General features: G+C 42.1%; 1 protein-coding gene across 1 annotated transcript in view; it reads right to left on the bottom strand.

Moving 5' to 3' along the window:
• LOC308400768 (leucine-rich repeat and fibronectin type III domain-containing protein 1-like protein) overlaps window positions 1-12,203 on the bottom strand; it is a 437,364-nt gene that overhangs the window by 234,353 nt on the left and 190,808 nt on the right. The window contains exon 4 of the mRNA XM_080888721.1: window positions 11,549-11,646. The gene's annotated coding sequence lies outside the window, so the exon portion shown is untranslated. The remainder of the gene's footprint in view (window positions 1-11,548; window positions 11,647-12,203) is intronic.

The following is a 12,203-nucleotide window of genomic DNA, read 5'->3' as shown; positions in this document are numbered from 1 at the left end:
TTTATTGACTGTACACTTTATCACGTACACCTATTAAAACACAACAAGCCAGTATATGTCAAGCAACATCCCATTTCTGCCGAAAAAGCCGCAGCCCTAGATGTCATGATAGGAGATTTATTGACTACAGGGGTAATAAAGCCCACGCTCCTGTCAATCCTGTGCCAAAGCCTAACAAACCTGGCGTATGGCGTTTCATACAAGACTTAAGGCAAATTAATGCAGTCAACATTCCTCTGCCACCTCTCGTTTCAGATGTTCACAGCATATTGACATGCATTGCATACACATTTCACCGTGGTGGATTTATGCTCCGCTCCTTTTTCTCAGTACCTGTGACACACAGCCGTTATTTGCATTCACACATAGAAATAAGCAGTACACTTGGACTCGTTTGCCCCAAGGCATGATAGACAGCTCTGCTGCTTTCTCAATGGTGCTTCACTCCTCCAGGGCTGCACCCTGATCCACATGTGGATGACCTCCTCCTCTGTGCTCCGAGTGAAAAACTATGTCAAACTGCTACACACATGCTTCTCCAGCACCTCCAAAAGACTGGCCACAAAGCATCAGCAAAGAAAATGCAGTACTGTCAGACTTCTGTTCAATATTTGGGATTCACACTGTCTCACGGAAAACGTTCCATGACTGCAGACAGGGTCAAAGCTGTGACCTCTGTCCCTCGTCCCACTACACAGAAGGAAATGTTGTCCTTCCTGGGCATGGTGAACTATTGCAGACAGTGGATACCAGACTGTTCTTTTCATGACCACATTCTGCGTGACTGTTGTAAAAAAAAGACAAGCCTCCTCGAATACTGTGGTCCACAGAAATGACTGCCTCTTTCAATGCATTACAGGGAGTGCTGACCTCCGCCACTCAAAGGTGCTGCCTGAATTGTTCAGGAATGCCGGCCTGCCTGAGGGCAGTAGCAGCTTGCTCTATCATGATAAGGGACTGCGAGAAGCTCACACTCTCACATGACACTATTCTACACACCAATCACCAGGTCACGACCATTGTAGCAAACATAACTACACAACACATGCAAATCTCACTATAAAAGCGAGCAGCACACCCAATTCGCCAGCACATTTATTGATCCTATGCTGTGTTCTTCTGACCGACAGGATGGCTCAGACAGGCTTGACGTTCATGACTGCATGACACGTATACAGGAATCCACAGCACCACGTCCAGATTTAGAGCAAACACCTATCCCAGACTCAGCCACGGTTTATGTGGACGGGTCCTGTTCAAGGCCGAATGACAACTCATTTCTTTGTGGCTATTCAGTGGTAACAGTGCCTGACATCATACTAGAGGCTCACTCATTACCATTTCACTCAGCACAAAAAAAAAGCAGAGCTCATGGCTTTAATACGCGCCTGTGAGCTACATTTGGATAAGCATGTGACGATTTACACAGACAGCCGCTATGCATTTGGCGTTGTGCATGACTTTGGCACATTGTGGAGACAAAGAGGATTTAGATCTGCTGATGGAAAATAAATTGCTAAATTATGATTTTGTGCAAAGACTTTTTCAGGCTATACAGCTACCATCGGCCGTTGCAGTTGTAAAAACGAAAGGACACAGTACAGCTGACACAGACGAAGCAACAGGTAATGCCTTAGCAGACGTGACAGCCAAGGCTGCAGCTGCATCACAGCTCCCACCTCCGCAGGAAGTATTATCTGTGCCCCTACAGCTGTCACTTGTTAAACTCCCAGACTATTTAGGAACAAATGTTGATTTAAAATTCATACAAGAGCAAGCCTCTGCATGTGATTACACCTATTGTGAGAATAATGACTGTACCTTAGATGACAGAGATGGCTTATACAAAATCTTAAGGGTTTGATTGCCCTCCCATATTCCCTGATGCCAGTCCTTGCCCGACATTTTCACTGTGTGAGTCATGTCGGACAAAGAGGGGTAATAGGGGCAATAAAATTAAGATTTGTAATTGAGAAAACATCACATGCAGTAAAAAGCATATTAGCAACCTGTTTAACATGTGCACGAACTAATGTAGGAAAATCAAAAGCGAAACATCAGCATTTACCACAACCAGATTTTCCATTTCATACATTACAAATTGATTTTACACATATGCCAGCGCAAGGAAGCATCAAGTACTTACTGGTAATAGTGGATCAATTTAGTAAATGAGTAGAAGCTTATCCAACCTCAAAAGAAACTGCAGAAGTAGTCTGTCAAAAGTTGAGCAATGAAATAATACCCAGATTCGGAATACCTCACCAGATTAACAGTGATAGAGGATCTTCATTCACATTAGAAGTAATTCAAAAGTGTGCTAAAACTTTAATGACCTGGGTCAAATTACTTCCTCAAGTCCTGTGTGAGATTAGAATGACTCAATCTACAGTAACCAAATTATTTCCATTTGAAATAAGACTATTTCCAACACCATGGTCAGCTTCCAGAGGGGCACCGCTAGTAGAAGGTGATGTATATTGCATTGTCCACTGATGTTCACAACCTGGTAGAAAAACTGAATAATAACTATCAGAAAGTTTGTCTCTCTCAGCCTTTCCCCTCCACAGTTCCACCAGTGGAGACAAGGAGACGCATGTTGGAGAAGCCACTAAAACCAAGGACACTCTGGGAGGCCGCGCGTGTTCCAGCCCCAGACTGTACTGGCAGTGACGAAGAACCAGCATCCTTACGGACGGACAACCTCAGTGGATTCATGCCAGCAGGGTTAAGACCAGCCCAATCGGACCATCTCAGGCGTCGGATCAAGCAGACGACATCTCCGGCGAGCCAGCGCCCGGAACTAGAGCAAATAAACACACACGGGTAGATGACATCTCAGGCGAGCCAGCGCCCGGATCCAAAAGTTACATACACACACGCAATCACTGATTAACACACAACGTCTGAAAGAACAACAACAAGGTACTCAAACATCCAGCAGGAACAGAAAGCCAAAAGTACCACATGATGTCTAACCTGATAAAGCCAGACTCATTCCATCCTGATAATGGAGAAAATGAAATGCCCATTGTCATCATACGACGCTTATTCTGTGTCTCTCGAACCTGGGACCAGGCCAGAAGACGACTGAAGAACTGTTTTTCTTATATATTTAGGTTATTTATCATATCTATCGCATTAACCTTAGGATTTCTCTTTGCTATTTTGTATTGTAAACTGCAACCATGTTCACATTTCTGCAGGTCATATTTTGCTGACTATACCTCATGCTCTATTTTGCAAGACACCTACTTAATGCACTCCTCACGTTCCCTAAAATCAGTAAATAGCAACATAGACGCCACTAATGAACCATTTTATGCACCCTCTAGAACAGGAGCTAACGCCTGGTATGAAAATGCCAGAACAGCCGCTCGTGATTTAGGAAACAGTAACTGTTATGTCTGTTCAAAGGCTAATCCAGAACAGGTAATAGTAGGATACCCCATATCCGGTTTCCCCCTCGCTGAGGGACTAGAGGAAATCGGCGGAGATAATGCTCTCCTTAAAGACGCTTTACAGTTGACTCTGAGCCCTCTCGACTGCCTACTTAGACACACACACACACCAACTAACCCTGAGACTCCATTAGGCGAATTATTGAAGTTATCTGATGACACCGCAGGGACCTGCGCCCCAATGAAACGCCCTAAGAATAGGTTAAAGCCCTCACTGCCCTTAGGACAGATCCCTCTCCATTTTAATACTAGTATGATATGTCTGCGCAGACTAAAGTTAACTGGCCCAGACACACACATAGATTATACAAAGGATAACTATACATTCTTCTCTGACTCCCCAGGTGCACGCTGTAATGAGACATGGCTAGCTGTCTCTGTGGCTGAAGTTGTATCATATCTGGAGGAACACACACACAGTTCAAGTTCGAGCAGAGACTCGATCATTGTTCCCCCAGAGGGTGTCTTAAATGACACTGACTGGGGGGAGTTAGTTAAATCACACATGGTCACGCGCCTAACTAGAGCAATCCCACATGCTTATTGGATGTGCAATAATACCCTTAGATTAGCTTTACCTGTTAATTGGACCGGTACCTGTGGTCTAGTAACCGTTGATGTATGCTGTACTTTCATTCCCAATAATACCGCTCCTAACGGTTCATTCACACAAGCTATGAATAAACTTGAAGCATTGCAGATAGAACTAATTGCCAATACAGGTCACGGTCAGTGGCTACATAAGTGGCTACAGGACACGTTTGGGAGATGGAAGGAACTAATTGTAGCCTTTGTAACCGTTGCAGCATGTTTTTGATGATTATTGTCTGTTGTGTGGTACCCTGTGTACGTTCAATGATAACCCGTATAGCTACTAGTACAGCTACTTCAATGTATTTGCAATTGGCACAAATTGACCCAGATTATGTGTCAGATGTCATCGATGATGATCCTGATGTATGTATTGAGCATTAGATTGTGAATTACTCGATTGTCCAAGAAGAGAATGACGTTTTCTTCTTTTTCTTTTCTTATTTTTAAAATTTTGATATTAAGCTTGCTCGAAGGACCAGTTACAGTTATGATTTGTCTTTATATTATGTTATTACATTCTGTCTTTATACTATGTTATCATTTCATGATAAAAGGGGAGAACTGTTATGATATTTTGATACCATAGTAGCATTTACAGAAGATTGTTTTATACAGGAAAACTGTTACTCAATAAGGTCCATCTACTAGTTGTTTTTCTCTTTCTCTGTGACCCAAGAATTAAGGTGTAAGACTCACAGGCTGGTACCCCAAGGTCGAAAACACCACAGAGACGAGACCACTTCCTTACTCCCATCCTCCCTTCCTTATCTCTTAGAAAAAGGCTCGTTAAAGGCCAGGTGGTTTGTTTCAGAATTCACTAATGAAAGAACTCTGTATTCTGTGTATTTTGCTGGGATGATCATAAATTGTAGCTGAACTGATAAACTACACACAGGATACTTCTTTGCTCACAAGGCAGGAAGACGTTTCCTTATTTGGTCTGTACTGGTTTGAACTGAGAACTTGCTGACACACGAACCTTTTTTTCCTCTATATAAACTGCTGTGTATCAAATAAACCTTTGAGTCGATTGGGAGGGCAACCTAAAGCAGTCTCTGTTTTCTTGTTCTCCCAAGCTGCTCCCGAGCTCGTACTAACACGCTGAATGGCATACCTGAGTGTTACTTTAAATAATTAGGAATCTTAGAAGGAAAGGACAAAACTCTGCTTATCGCTCACGCCACGGAGGAAACCCGGGACGGCAATTTCCTTCACCAAGAAGTACAAATAAGAAATAAATAAATATAATCCTCAAAAATGTAGTGAAGATTTTAAAATCTATTGCGCACAGGCTGTACAGAGGGCCTGTTACATTTGTAACCGCATCTTCCCTTTTAGGGTGCTCAGTGGGTGAAGGGTGAGGTGTACCGAGGTGTGCTTGCTTAATCCCTCAGTCTACTCCTTCATCGCTGGAATGATCCGTCAGCGAGACTCTGCAAATTTATAACTTTATTTGAAAAAGTCTGTTGCTCAAACAACAAGATTCTGTTTTGTGGTATGGCGGTGTGACTGAATCATCCCGACACTGTTATGATGTTTTTGTGGGCTTGTCACAGCTGGAAGCATGCAAGCATGCTCACTGTACTCTTGCTTCCTTGTGCAAGAACACGTTGAAACGACACGTTTTTCCTGATTTACCTGCAAATCAAATCTGAAATTAAACAAAAAACAATCAATTGTAGAATAGTAGAATAAATTAATTTGTTTTTCTTTTTTTTTTACTGGCAAGAACAACCATTTCAATCATATCTATCTGAATCTGCTGTTTCTGTAAGGTTGTTCAGCGTGTAGAAAGCAGCGTAAACGTAAAACGTCCTGTAAAACAAAACAAACTAATTTTACTCAATTTAAGCAGAAAAACATACATAAAACCACGTGTCTGTAGATGTTTCTGATTTGGTGAGTAAGCAGTTCATTATACAGAGGGCCCGGTGGCGCCAGTGTCCGGCAGCCTCGCCTCTGTCAGTGCGCCCCAGGGTGGCTGTGGCTACAATGTAGCTGCCATCACCAGTGTGTGAATGGGTGGATGACTGGATATGTAAAGCGCTTTGGGGTCCTTAGGGACTAGTAAAGCGCTATATAAATACAGGCCATTTACCATTTTTTCCTTTAAGTGGATCTCTTGTTGTTTCAGAATGTGTTTGGATGGCAAAATGAGTCGATTGAGCTGTGAGTGTGTGCTATAAATGCATTTCAGAGCAAACAAATGTTAAGACTGTTTGGTGTGAGACTTTGAAATATTCCTGCTAAAACAGTTGCTTTGAAACATACATATACAGAACATATATACGTATATGTACATATATATGTTCTGTTCTGCTGTCTTTCTTGTTCTAAGCACTCAGTCACAGCATTGCCTCAACATCTGAGTTCATAGCTCGGTTCCTTCTTCTCTTCTTCAGGACGACACATAAAGATTATTATTATTAACAATATATTTCTCTCTGAAGTTGTCCTGATAACACACACCCATAGCTTAATGAATACCTCCTATTTGGCATTTTGCTCAACCAAACACACAAAAAGCATTCGTGAACAGATGGGCGCTCTCCTGGATCCTTAGCATGCTGTCCTGCTTTTGTTTCCAAACACTTTCAAGATTATAACCAAGCTACTGAAGAGATGCCAAATCAGAACACACAAAATATAAACGGAGATGAATGTGAACACAGACACGCACCCAGAATTCCAGTTGTCCAGCTGCTCCCTAATTAGGATGATTTAGCAGGTGGAGCCAATGAATGCTTTTGTTTTTGTGTTCTTATGATGAAACTATTTTAAAAAAGTATCACAGCAACAGGAGCTCATATCGCTGAGAACATGTTAGAGGCCTCGATCATTTTTATTTTGCAATTAAACACTGAGAAATTTTCACAAGATTGTTATTTCTGTGCTATACAAAAAAATCTGAGGGGAAAATAAAAACTGGTATGTAGGTAATGAATGTGACTGTGCTGTGAATCACAGGGTGCCAGTGAAGTCCAGCAGGGATGGATGTGGTCTGCTCTCTGAATCTGGTAAAAGTCTGGCGGTGGAGCTTTAGAGACGGACTTAGAGGGAACAATAGTCCAAAAGCATAGATGACCTTTTCCACGTCCACTTTAGATAAAAGCAATACAATAACATAATAACTTTTCTTATATTTATCATTTGAATAAAGCACGAGTGTATTTGCAGCTCAGACACCCTCACCATTTGTTCTGGGAGCAGTTCATTAGTTCAGGAGCAAAATGTCTTCCATTTATTTATTTATTTTTTCAATTTCCAACCAACTGTGGGAGCTAACAAGTTACAGCAACGACCCGCAGAGTCACGTGACTGCTTTAAGTCATTCTGGCTGACTGTACGTCTACTCAGGCTGAAGGTGGGCGGAGTTAAGTTGGCAGTTATGCACGGTCACCAAATTCAATGTCATTGTTCTCCCTCAAACGACTCATTCTTCTGTGTGATTTCTATTAAAACAACATCCTTAACTCATTTTAGAAAGCTGCACGCATTCATCAAATTGGATTACAAGCAGGAAATCTGGCACCAGGACCCAGAAGGCCTGCGGTCTAAGATCAGCTTTAGCCTACGGTCATTTTGGAAGCATGAAGAAACGTAAAACTCTTAAGCAATGCCTTTATAAGCACAGACTGATTGTGGATAGTATCCTGCCCAGAGGTTTTATTTTGGTGCCCACAACATGAAACCATCACAGAAAGCTCAGCTTCGTTTTTGCATATCCTTCTGTCTTTAGTTTCATTCCTCTTTTCTTACACAAGCCTATTAACCAACACTTTGTTGGACCAAACACGCAACTTCATTTTTACACGCTTGTTATTTTGCAAAGACGCATATGTGAGAGTAGACATCTGTTGTTTGTGGAGCAAAAATGCAGAATTTTTCCACTTCATTGGACTAAAGCCTCCCTCCAGAAACCCACAGGCCACACTGAGGGCGAAGCAGTGCCTCGCAGGATGTTCAGCACGAGGAGTTAAAGGACCCGACAAAAATAATGTGACCACAGCAAAACACGGCGAATCTTTTGCTGCCAGAGAAAAGCGTGACCTCTTTCTCAGAGCGGACTAAATGCTCGTGATGCTCACTTTCTTTCCCACCAAAGTCAATAAGCAGCACAGCACATCGGAGGCAAAAATAATCTGTTCATTATAATTTATGGCTGCTACTTTGCAGCGTTCATTTCCAAAGCTATTTAGGTCTGCTGCTGTTAATTGATAATTCTGCAGCCAATTTGGAGTTGCTGACTTTGGTAGTTAATTTTAAAAGTAATTTCAAAGTGTTGCTTTTAGCTGTTCATCTTGGAAGCAATTTGGGGCCAGAGATGGTGGAGAGTCTATTTAGTGACGCTGCTGATTAATTGAGTAGAACAGAGGACGCAGAAGTGAGACTGTATCGCCGACATTTTTCACCAGATGTAAAAAAACCAGCATGTTAACAGAAAAGTCGGGCAGTGACCTCATGAGCCTCGATTTGTAACTCGGCGTGTTTATCAAATCGCTCTGTACAACCTTTAATGACACTTTCAGTCTAAAAACGCCTGCAGTTAAGTAGCGCAGTATGTCCAATTTCTTAGACATTAGCAAACATAATATTTATCTATGCCAGGCCACGCAGGCTCATGATGGGAAAAATAGTTTCTAAGCTCCATATTTTTACACCTGCTCTTTTAAAATGAATCTTATTTCTGCTCTTTTACGTACTCTCACATAATTTATATGGAACTTATGAATACTGTATGAGCAGCAAATATAAATAAAGATCATCACGATTTGATTTTACCTTAAACAACCGGACACGAGCTCTTTAAAAGTGTTGATGTAGATATTTAAACAGAATGAACTGATCTGGATTCTTTCTGCAGATGTAATTCAGAATGACTCATAATATGAGTTACGTTACAGTATTTTAGGTAATGTGCAGTTGTCAAGTACAGTATTTAGCAGGAGTGTTATTTATGGGTTGTGAGTGTTTATTGTTGCCGTGCCAGCAGCTCAGAGAGCTGTAGTTGTGTACAGGACATTGTGCTCTCATTACAGTGCATCCAAGACAGGAAACAGATTTTGTTTTTCCTCCCACCCACAGTCTCTTGTTCATCCCAAACTCAGCTCAATTCTTCTGTGGGCCAAACTGTAAAAGGAAAAAACAGTTTGAGACAAACAATCACACACCAAACGAACAGGGCTCATGTTACCGGTGGTCACATTTGCCTGTAATATCACTATTAGCCACAGCGGTCCCTTTCTCAGGGTGGGACACGTCAAGCAGCAAGAGAACAGTCAGCACATGTATCGCAAGCAGCGTGACGGATTTGAGAGACTTTGACAAGGACTAAACTGTGATGGTTAGACGAGGGCATCAGAGCATTTCCAGAACGGATAGAAAAGAATCACTCAGAGAGAAACTTGGAAGCAACACAATGTCTCGTACTTCTTTTTTTTCAGAGACTCGCTGAAAAGACCTGATGAGGAGAGAGAGAGGTGCGGTGAGATTTTTCAGCATCACTGAAGACTCGCTAACTTGTCAACGATGAGGTACGGTAAATCGTGAACATCGCTGCGGTGAGGAGGCGAGAGGCACACAAACCCAGCTGATATTTCCACATTCAGTGGTGATCACCGTGTGGTAGAATGGCACATGGATAGCACTACTTTAGTGCAGGCTGTGATGTGATCAGCTGAGCACAAGCTGCTGCTTTTTTTCAGATGTAAATGAACAAAACTTCAGTTACCCATGAACACCACAGCCTGCTCTGCATCAGTCCAACATAGTGCATTACTGTAAACTTCACCACAGTACTCCAAACTGTCTGTGCTAAACTGTATAGTGCACTTCAATTTTTATTACAAGATGTCATGTATAGATCCAATATCTGATGTTATTTTTTCTTCTTCTTCTTCCCGGGAAATACAGCAACTGCACCTTAGCTTCGATCCAAACCGCACACAACAATTTGTATATTTCCTTTTTGAAAAGGTATATTTGAAATTATCTGCCAATTGAAATAAAGTTACTCCTGCTTAGTAGAGCTAGCTAGATGCTGGAGTAGAACTACTAACTTGGAAACTGTGGCAGGGATGAGAAAAGGTTGAGGGATGGACGGTGCCTCCATATCCATAAACCACAATGTTCCAAACTTGAAGTCTAATGTTTTGTTTTGGAGAAAAACAACTAACGTGAATAACTTTTAGTGTGTGTCGGTCCATTTATGCTAGCAGGAAAGTAGTGCAAGTACTCATCAAATTCAAGTCTGTTGAACTACCATTGCACCCCGCGTGCCATTTACACCCCGTTGTGTGTTCCTGATCAAATGAATCCTGATCATTCTGTCATTCAAGATTCCCGGATTACACACAGGAAAAAGTTGACCATGGTTTGACTGCCAGACCATGTCGAATATCAACCTTTAATTGCACTGCAGCTTCATTAATACTTTAAAGGTCATGGCTCCACAGCTCCCATATAGAGCTCTATAATCGCACAGCCTGCATCCAGCTTTTAAATAATTAAACAAGGTACAGTATGTTTGACAGCTTCATTACAGCTGGTCGCTGGGTTCGATTATATTAAGGTCGCTGGAGGCGACACAGGTGCAAACCTTCATCTTTCAGCAATCAGGGAGTTTTCTGAAGGCTCCACGTTGCTTGAATGCTGCAGAGACGAGGCGCTGGGTCTGTGCCGTCTGACGATGAGCGCGTGCTGGTGACACATTTAAACGGCATCAGATAAGAGCTTTATTTATCTTTTTCATTGCAGCCATCCATGCTAAAACATTCTGGGAGGAACCCGAATCTGTTGTTGTGTGAAGTTAATTTTATTAGTGCAAGGAGAAAGGTGGGAGTTTCATAGGGGGAGGGAAGAAAATCACAGTTTGAGGTGGAAATTTATAAGTAAAAATATAGTTTCATAACCACAACCTGTGATGTAGATTCTACTAAAAAAAAGTGTGGCGTAATTGGGAAAAGTACAGTGGAATAAAGTAAGTACTAAATCAAGAATCTGGTGTCACTTTTTAATAATATAGACACATTTCTTCCACAATCAGTAATGCTTGGGGAGCTGGAAGAAAGTGTATGCTAAGTAAATAAATCAGGACAGGCACACTGAGAGGTCAAGCCTCGGACAGCAGCTTCTTTACTTCTTTATGTTTGCCTCCAGTGAGGACGGAGTTTGTCCTTGGATTTCTTTCTGTTTAACATGTGGAAGCCTCCCCAACACTGCATATAACTCATTGTGGCGGAGGCGTGGCCCCGGGCGCAGCTGCAGGGGAGGAGTGGAGCGGAAGGCTCATCAGGGCGGCGCTGCGAGGCCGGTAAGAACAGCTGATGTTGTTTATGGACTGATGATGGTCTCCCTCCGCTGTGTTTATAGTGAGACGAGGAGGAGCGGCCAGGAGAGAGATCAGCTGGGCTCGTGAGCTGTCAGACTGTGTGACTGAGTCAGCTGTCAAAACAACAAACACTTGAATAAATGTGGAAGTTGGCTGTACCTACCTGTGTGTGCGTGTGTCTGTGCCTGGTGTATTCCACACTCATCCAGACAGATTTATGACTTTGAATGAGCCTCAGGCCGCCCAGCACAGAGCGCTGATCTGCTCTCCAACAAAAACAAACATCAATAATTTAGATGACACGTAAAATATAAATATATTAACCCATCGGCACAAAGACAAAAAAACTGAAAATTACAAATTGACTAATACACATGAAATCTATTTTTCTGAAACAGATGCTTATTCAGGCCTAAAATAGCCCCAGCAATGAATTAATTATACAAGTAATCCATCAAGAATAAATTAAAACATTTTCAGGTTCAAGCTTCTGAAATGTGAGAACTGGGAGATTTTTGGACTTTAATGCCACTCAAAAGTGAAAACGTTTGTGTTATTGAGACAGAGACATTCAAAGGCATCACTGTCTGTCACTGGAACTGACACTTTTACCTATAAATAACAGCAGGGTTGCACAGCGGTTATTGCCTCACAGCAAAAAGGTCCTCGGTTCAAATCCACCTTCTGTCCGGGGCCTTTTTGTGCAAGTGTCTTTCTCCCACAGGCCAAAGGCATGTGATTTGGTGTTTGCCTGGCTTCCCATTCATGATTTTATTGATTACTTTTAAGTCCCTGCACAGTATAGCTCCACTTTAAAT

The sequence above is a fragment of the Rhamphochromis sp. 'chilingali' genome, assembly GCF_963969265.1.
Source record: "Rhamphochromis sp. 'chilingali' genome assembly, chromosome: 8".
Classification (NCBI taxonomy): Eukaryota; Metazoa; Chordata; class Actinopteri; order Cichliformes; family Cichlidae; genus Rhamphochromis; species Rhamphochromis sp. 'chilingali'.
Note: the sequence above shows the minus strand (reverse complement) of the source record. Positions and strands in the feature narration are given on the sequence as shown.